This window comes from Meles meles, chromosome 21 (assembly GCF_922984935.1).
Source record: "Meles meles chromosome 21, mMelMel3.1 paternal haplotype, whole genome shotgun sequence".
Taxonomy (NCBI): domain Eukaryota; kingdom Metazoa; phylum Chordata; class Mammalia; order Carnivora; family Mustelidae; genus Meles; species Meles meles.
Window position 1 is genome coordinate 40,634,624 of NC_060086.1, and position 7,365 is coordinate 40,641,988.

At 49.3% G+C, this 7,365-nt stretch overlaps 1 protein-coding gene across 1 annotated transcript in view; it reads right to left on the reverse strand.

The window, feature by feature from the left end:
- The window catches only part of C21H16orf96 (chromosome 21 C16orf96 homolog), a 44,904-nt gene that overhangs the window by 36,424 nt on the left and 1,115 nt on the right, over positions 1-7,365 (reverse strand). Inside the window, exon 2 of the mRNA XM_045994287.1 lies at positions 4,719-4,979. The gene's annotated coding sequence lies outside the window, so the exon portion shown is untranslated. The remainder of the gene's footprint in view (positions 1-4,718; positions 4,980-7,365) is intronic.

Here is a 7,365-nt window from a genome sequence, read left to right on the forward strand (position 1 = left end):
GAGAGTTTCAGGACGAACTTGTCACTGGACATTCTTTGCACGGCTGACAGAAACCAGAGGCCAATTAACATGATTGGAAATGACCATTAACAGTATTTTTCCTCCCAAATAAACGACGTCAACGATTAAATCCATTTTCTAAAGTGCCATTTGTCCACTTTGCCCAGACAAGCCGTTTTTCATGTTGCATAAATAGCTATGCAGAAAAGCCATGAGGAAAGTCCCCTTTCCTCTGTAGCTCCAGGAAGAACCGGGCGCCAGGGAGGACTGTGGGTGAAGGGTCAGAGTCGGCGGTGAACGTGTGCGGTTTCTGGCTGCCTGCTGTCTGGATGTTCTCCTTACTGGGGGAGGGCGAGGGGGGCAGGTTGGGTGGCGGATGAGCTTATGACAGGTGCAGCAACCTGCCCCAATCCCATCAGATCTCCCCCGCCCCACCCACCTCCCTCTCTGTGGTGGTTAGGTGTGAAAAAGAAGGTAACTGCCGTTCCTGGTTCTGAAATGTAGGACTAGTACCTATACTGGCCCGCTGGAGGTTCTGGGGTTGGCGTGAGGGGTTGGGTGACTCAGCCACCCAGCTGTCCCTTTTAAGCTTTAAGATCTGGTGGGTGAGCGTACGGATCTACTTGTCCTGTTGCGTCCCAAGACAAGTCTCAAATGTAAGTTCCCTTTGCTATTATTTTTTTCTTAAGATTTTATTTATTTATTTGACACAGACAGAGATCACAAGCAGGCAGAGCAGCAGGCAGAGAGAGAGGGGAAAGCAGGCTCCCTACTGAGCAGAGAGCCCAATTCAGGGCTCAATCCCAGGACCCTGAGATCATGACCTGTGCGGAAGGCAGAGGCTTAACCCACTGAGGCACCCAGGTACCCCTGCTGTTATTATTTTAAGATTTTGTTTATTTGACAGAAAGAGAGAGATTAAAAGTAGGCAGAGTGGTGGACAGAGGGAGGGGGAGAAACAGACTCCCTGCCGAGCAGAGAGCCCAGTGTGGGGCCTGATCCCAGAATTCTGGGAGAGTGACCTGAGCTGAAGGCAGAGGCCCAATGGACTAAGCCACACAGGCGCCCCTCCCTTTGCTATTATTAAACCTACCACCTACCCACCCAGAGTGGCCTGGCTCTTTCTTTGTTCTCTCCCTGCTCTCTGTGTATAGGGGCACTTCCAGATTACACCACGAAAGCTCCCAAGAGGGCTGTGAACCTATGGTCCGCCTGTCCTTGTTCTGTTCCCTCTTGCCACAGGCCCTTTGCACATGAAACATTTTTCCTGCCCATATTTATGAGGGAGAGGAAAGTCCTACTCACCATCCAGATCTCAGCTCAACCATCACTTTCTTTTTTCTTTTTTCTTTTTTTTTTAAAGATTTTATTTATTTGACAGAGAGAGATCACAAGTAGGCAGAGAGGCAGGCAGAGAGAGAGGAGGAAGCAGGCTCCCTGCGGAGCAGAGAGCCCGATGCGGTGCTCGATCCCAGGACCCTGAGATCATGACCTGAGCCGAAGGCAGCGGCTTAATCCACTGAGCCACCCAGGCGCCCCTCAACCATCACTTTCTAAGGGAAGCCTTCCCCACCTCCTTGGTTGGGATAAATGTTCCCAACTCTGGGATCTTAGTACTTCTCACATCCTTCCTTCACCTGCTTGGCATGGTCATTGGTGTGACTATTGGCTGAGTGCCATTCTCCCTCACTACTCTGTGAGTACTTGCAGGCAGATGTTGAGTTCCATGGGACGACTGTGGCTTCTAGCAAGGACACAGTAGATGCTTAATGAATGCATAATAATTGATGACTACAATAGAGTCATTTGTAGAAAGCCTTTTTCCTAGGAAGGACCACAAACCGAGACATTTGCTTCTTTTGGCTAAACCTCCAGATCGGTGTAGAAGGGCCAATTTTTACTTTCTGCCTCGGTAATATTTAGCTGCTGCCATCAACTCAGGTAGTGCGGATGAAATAACACAAAAGAGGCAATCGGAAACTATACTATATGATCCCTGGTAATGTGTTCAGGGAACCCCTGTGGTCAGACACTGAACTCACAGTTCCTGAATCCAAACAATAATGCTGTAACACAAGGGTCACCCTGTTGATTACTACTGTTTTTTCCCCACTTGGAATACACCATCCCACTGCCTTGGGGCCTCTTTTGTTTCCACGGATAAGTTAGCTGTTAATCTTAACTGCGTTCCCTGGGGCACCTGGGCGGTGCAGTCGGTTGAGCATGGAACTCTTGGTTCCCGCTCAGGTCATGATCTCAGGGTGGTAAGATCAAGCCCCATGTCAGGCTCTGCGCTCAGCATAGAGTCCACTTGAGTTTGACTCTCCCTCCCTATCCCATGCACTCTGTCTCTCTCTCAAATAAATAACTCTTTTTAAAAGATCTTACTTGGGTTTCCTTGTAGGTGATGAGTCATTTTTATCTTGCTCTTTTAAGATTTATTTATTTATTTGAGAGAGAGAGAGAGAGGAGAGTGCATGAGAGGGGGGAGGGTCAGAGAAGAAGCAGATGCCCTGTCAAGCAGGGAGCCTGATGCAGGACTCGATCCTAGGACTCCGGGATCATAATCCTGAGCCGAAGGTAGTCACTTAACCCACTGAGCTACCCGGGAGCCTCTCTTTTGCTCTTTTCTCTCCCCCACCTCTCTTTTTTTAAAAAGACTTTATTTATTGATTTGACAGAGAGAGAGAGGAATCACAAGTAGGCAGAGCAGCAGGCAAAGGAGGGAGAAGGAGGTTCCCCGCTGAGCAGAGAGCCCAGTGTGGGGATCGATCTCAGGACCCTGAGATCATGACCTGAGCTGAAGGCAGAGGCTTAACCCACTGAGCCACCCAGGTGCCCCTTTTGCTCTTTTCAAACTTTTTTTCTTTGTCTTGTCTTTTAACTTATGATATATCTGGGTTTATAGGCATACAGGGCACGCAGTATATGTACCTGCGTATACAGCTCTTTGCAAACTCCTCTTTATAGTTTGTTGAGATGCTTGGATATTTAGATTAATGTGGGTTTTTTTTTCTTTGATTATATTTGGGAGTTTGGGGCACTATTTCTTTAAATATTTTTTCTGCTCCTTTCTCTCTTTTTTCGTTCTGAAACTCCCATTACACATATGTTGGTGTGCTCAAAGGTGTCCCACATTTCTCTGAGGCTCTGTTCAATTTTTCTTCATTCTATTTTCTCTCTTTTTCAGATTATATAATTTCTCTCAATCTACCTTTAAGCTCTGTAACCATCCCTCAAAACAATGTACTGCTTAAAATATAACCCATAAGGAATTGTACTAGCCTGGCAAGCATGGTTAAATGTTATCTTTTTTTTTTTTTAAAGATTTTATTTATTTATTTGACAGACAGAGGTCACAAGTAGGCAGAGAGGCAGGCAGAGAGAGAGAAGAGGAAGCAGGCTCCCCACTGAGCAGAGAGCCCGATGCGGGACTAGATCCCAGGACCCTGGGATCATGACCTGAGCCGAAGGCAGAGGCTTTAACCCACTGAGCCAACCAGGCGCCCCTGGTTAAATGTTATCTTAAGAAAAACATGCATTAGTAGGGGCGCCTGGGAGGGTCAGTGGGTTAAGCCTCTGCCTTCGGCTCAGGGTGTGATCTCAGGGTCCTGGGATGGAGCTCCATTGGGCTCTCTGCTCAGCAGGGAGCCTGCTTCCTCCTCTCTCTCTGCCTGCCTCTCTGCCTACTTGTGATCCCTGTCAAATAAATAAATAAAATCTTTGAAAAAAAAGAAAAGAAAAACATGCATTAGCAACAGGTCTCTGAGGGAGAGAATGATTTACGTCTTGGAAGTTGAGCAGCCAGGAACGCCTGGCCCGCTCAGGGTGGAAACATGGCCTGCTTCATTTTTTGATGTCATCTCCCCTGCCTCAGAGACAGCTTACCGCTAATCAGTTAATCAAGATAATCCCCTTAAATGTGCTTGCTCAACTATAAATTCTATACTGCTTGACCATATATATCCTACTCTCCTTATCTGTAAGATTTATAATCAATGTATAACTCATATTCCTTCTTGTTTATCTACAAGGCATACGGTTAATGTATAGCCCTCCTCTGCTCCTTTGTTGATAGTTATCTTATATCTAATACACATGGGACTGAGGTTTTGTTGGGGCAACAGTCTTCTCTACGGTCCACCCCTGCTCCCTCTCTCTTGCAGCTGACTTGTTTGTGCCTCATTCTTCTCCCGTGCGCTGCTGGGAAGCAGCAAAGCTCATTTGTTCTTTCCTTTGCCAGTTCCAAGCACTCTCGTTTCATAGATGAAGAAATGAGGATCAGAAAACTTGAATAACTGGGGCGCCTAAGTGGCTCAGTGGCTTGAGCGTCTGCCTTCAGCCTGGGTCATGATCCAGGGTCTGGGGATCAAGCCCCACATCAGGCTCCCTCTCCCTCTGCCTCCCAGCTCGTGCTTTCTCTCCCTCTCTATCTAAAATCAATCAATGAAATCTAAAAAAAAGAAAAAGAAAAAGAAAACTGAAATAGTTTACTGAAGGTCTCAGGCAGCTGCTAGGTGGCAGAGTTAGGACAGGAACCTAAGATCGCGGGTCTCACCTTTCCTGGCACTTACTCCATCGTTTACTCACCCAGGAAATATTTACTGAATGCCGGCTATGTGTCGGAAACTATGCGAGAGGACAGAGAACACCGAGCAGACGAGATTCTTGCTGTCCTGAGAACGGCGACTACGTCAACAGACAGGGAAACCAAGTACCTTTGGTGATGTCTGTGCCACGAGGAAGGTCAGATAGGCAGTGGGTGCTGCGGGCAGGTGCTCCAGGAGGCCCGTGTGCAGACGTGACATCTGAGCCGTTACCTGTAGAGAGGTTGTCCCTGGAGCTCCTTTAGGACAGAGAACTTTCTGCTTTTTTTCTGTCTCTCTAGCACCAGCACCAGGAGCCCAGCACGCAGGAGGGGCTGAGGCAATGTTCTCCAACTGGACGATGGCTCCAACGGAGTGGTCCACTCTCAGGGGCTGTGTGAACAATAGAAATGTCACCAAATAGACAGTGACACTGAAATCATTCAGGGTTCCCTTCAGAATCATTTAGCGCTTAAATCGGAGGGTCTGGCCATACCAAGTGTGGGCGAGGATCTGATGAGCAGAGCTCCCATCTTTTGGTGGAGTGCAAACTGGGAGAAGCACTTGGGGAAAGTTTGTGGCAGGATCTGCAAAGCTGAATGCAGGCAGACCCTATGACCCAGCCACCCTACAATGTCTGTGACAGCCATACCCTAATAGCCAAGAATTCCCATCTGCGAACTCCCCTGATGCCCATGAATAGCACAACAGACGACCACACTGCAGTCACACAATGGACAGTCCTATGGCCATGAGCGTGAACACGGGCAGCCATGTGCACCCACATGGATGACTTTCACTGATATAAAATTGAGCAAAAGCAGCTATATAGAACAGAGCTCATATGGTATGAATCCATTTCTATAAAAAGCACAAAAAGAGAGAGCACTATCTTTGCTGTTAGAAGTTAGGAGCCTGGTGGCCGTGGGGTGATCTCATGCTCGGGAGGCAGACTGCTGGGAAGTGGGCACACTGGCGTGTTCATTTGTGAAAATGCAGGTGCTGGGTGTGTACTTCTGATAAAGGCCCTTTTCCGTATCAAAGGTCTGAGAAGCCGCCCCCGTGACCTAATAATGTGGGGTCCACATGGGCCGCAGGCTCCCTTGCTGTCCCGTGCTGGGTGTGAAGACGGATCTTTATGGAGAACAGGCCTGCAGTGACAGTTTCCTCCTGGCTCGCGCCATCTCTGGAGAGCAGCCTAGGGAGCGAGGAGACCACTGGTCTAGTGTCATGAGATTTGGGGTCTGCCAGCCGCAGGCTCTGCACCTCTGAGTACCTTCCACTCTCTGCTCACATTCAGGCAAGAGTGCGCAGTCTCCTTGTGGGGCGGAGGACAGGGGTGCGTGCAGAATGCTTAGCACAGTCCTTGGTGCAACTAAGACTTCCTTGCAGGGGGGTGGGGGACAGTGAGTGGAAAGGGGCACAGAGGAGGTCGCTGAGGGATGGTCACACTGTGTCTTGACCTGGTGCATTCTGCACCAAGAGTGAGGTTCGTGAAACTCCATCAAGCCCAACACGCTAGACGTCGGCCCTTTTCTCTTGGGTCCCAATGTAGGAGGGAGGTCTGGTTTAAACTCCAGCCCGAGAGAGCTAAGAGGGATGAACATTGCTCCGGGCACTCCCTAAGACAGGCTCCAAGTCCCCTAGGGAAAGACACTCTGGGGAGCCACCACGTCCCCTGCACCGCGGTTTGGCCAGCAGATGGCACTGGTTGTAGACAGGTCGAAGGAGCTCCCGCTTTTCCCACCTTCCGGCTGTTTTCAGTAAAACCTGGGAAAATGGGGTCCAGCCCCTGTGAAAGCAGACAGGTTTTCTTCCGGTGGCACGAGGAGGGTCTGGAGGCAGGGGCCAGCAGAAGGACCATGGGGGCTGTGTGGGGCCCCAGGCGCTCCAGCTGACCCAGTTAGGGTACAATCTGGACTAAAAATAAAGTGGGGCTGGGTTTGCAGTCCAGGTGTGAGTCCAGGTGTGAGGCTCAGAGGCTGGAGGAGGAGGCAGATGACGCGGAAGCAGTCTTGCGGGTGCATCTGTGAGAAGGGCAGGCGTCTGCAGAGAGCAAACTCTCCAGGGGGAAAGGTGAGATCAGCAGTTACATTGCAAGACCACAAGTGACAGCTCCCAAAGCCTCCTAGGACAGTCCTGGGCTTCTGGTCTCAGTTGCACCCCATGAGGATTCTACAGCAAAAAGCACAGGGAACATCACCCTATCTCTCTCTACACGGGCTTGGCCGTGTCTCACGGCGTGTCTGGTTCTTCCTGAGTTGCTTTGGGTATAGTGTCTCCCTGGTTAGTTGTTTGTTTTGGTAACCGCTTTAACGTATAATCCCCATCCACCCATTCTGTGGCTTTCGGTATATTCTCCGTGGCGAGCAGCCATCATGACAGTCAATCTTCGAACGTCTTCATCACCCTGAAAAGAAAATCTGCGCCCATTAGCAATCACCTCCCCCCCTTTCCCCTGCACTCCCCCAGCCCCAGGCAATGTTGATCTGCCCATCTCTGAGGATCTGCCAGTTCTGAACATTTCCTACAAATGGAATCCTACAATATGTGGTCTCCTGTGACTGGCTTCTTTTGCTCCAGCATGCTGTTTTCAAGGTTCACGCACGTGGTAGCCTGGATCAGCCACAACTTATCAATTTATTTGTTGGTAGGTTGCTTCCACTTTTTCAGCTTTAGTGAATGTGAGCATTCGTGCTATGAATATGAACAAATGCTATGGACATTTGTGTATGGGTTTGTGTGTGGCCATATGCTTTCATTTTCTTGGCCTTATTCC